This window comes from Mercenaria mercenaria, unplaced genomic scaffold (genome assembly GCF_021730395.1).
Source record: "Mercenaria mercenaria strain notata unplaced genomic scaffold, MADL_Memer_1 contig_2876, whole genome shotgun sequence".
Taxonomy (NCBI): Eukaryota; Metazoa; Mollusca; class Bivalvia; order Venerida; family Veneridae; genus Mercenaria; species Mercenaria mercenaria.
In genome coordinates this window covers 3021-4530 of record NW_026460963.1, presented here as the reverse complement: position 1 = coordinate 4530, position 1510 = coordinate 3021, and positions in this window count along the sequence as shown.

The window sequence follows — 1510 nt, the reverse complement described above, 5'->3', positions numbered from 1 at the left end:
GTATCCATGCTGCTGTCCTGAAAATTTCAAGTTGTCAGCAATAAAATTTGCAACAATGATGATGTCTGTTCGATTACGACGACATAGATTCAGTCGGCTAAGAATTCTTCTTAAGTGTCGAATGGAAATTGTGTAGCCAAACTGACATGATAAAACTGATACAATCTCCTTTTGTTTTAAACCAAAGTTGTAGCACTGGCATATAATTTCATCAATTTCCATTTCACAGAAAGGCTGTTCGGCATGAGCATCGCACACAATATGACAAAACAAAACATGTTAGACAAAGATGTCGAGCGATCAAGATAAGATGTCGTGCGCACGAGATAAGATATTGATCGCTCGAGATAAGATGTTGATCGCTCGAGATAAGATGTCGTGCGAACGAAATACGATGTTGATCGATCGAGATAAGATGTTGATCGCTCAAGATAATATGTTGATCGCTCGAGATAAGATGTTGATCGCTCAAGATAATATGTTGATCGCTCAAGATGATATGTTGATCGCTCGAGATAAGATGTCGTGCACACGAGATAAGATGTTGATCGCTCAAGATAATATGTTGATCGCTCAAGATAATATGTTGATCGCTCGAGATAAGATATTGATCGCTCAAGATAAGATGTCGTGCGCACGAGATAAGATGTTGATCGCTCGAGATAAGATGTTGATCGCTCAAGATAATATGTTGATCGCTCGAGATAAAATGTTGATCGCTCGAGATAAGATGTTGATCGCTCAAGATAAGATGTCGTGCGCACGAAATAAGATGTTGATCGCTCACGATAAGATGTTGATCGCTCGAGATAAGATGTTGATCGCTCGAGATAAGATGTCTATCGCTCAAGATAAGATGCCGTGCGCACGAAATAAGATGTCGTGCGCACGAAATAAGATGTTAATCGCTCACGATAAGATGTTGATCGCTAAAGATAATATGTTGATCGCTCAAGATAAGATGTTGCTAGCTCAAGATAAGATGTCGTGCGCACGAGATAAGATGTTGATCGCTCGAGATAAGATGTTGATCGCTCAAGATAATATGTTGATCGCTCGAGGTAAGATGTTGATCGCTCAAGATAATATGTTGATCGCTCGAGATAATATGTTGATCGCGCGAGATAAGATGTTGATCGCTCGAGATAAGATGTTGATCGCTCAAGATAAGATGTCGTGCGCACGAAATAATATGTTGATCGCTCGAGATAAGATGTTGATCGCTCGAGATAACATGTTGATCTCTCGAAATAAGATGTTGATCGCTCGAGATAAGATGTTGACCGCTCAAGATAAGATGTTGATCGCTCGAGATAAGATGTTGATCGCTCGAGATAATATGTTGATCGCTCGAGATAAGATGTTGATCGCTCAAGATAAGATGTCGTGCGCACGAGATAAGATGTTGATCGCTCAAGATAATTTAATCCTAAAAAAAATTATTGCATGTCCTAAACATACCACCGTAATTTTGCATTATAAAAGCATGAAAAAAAAAATAATATCAATT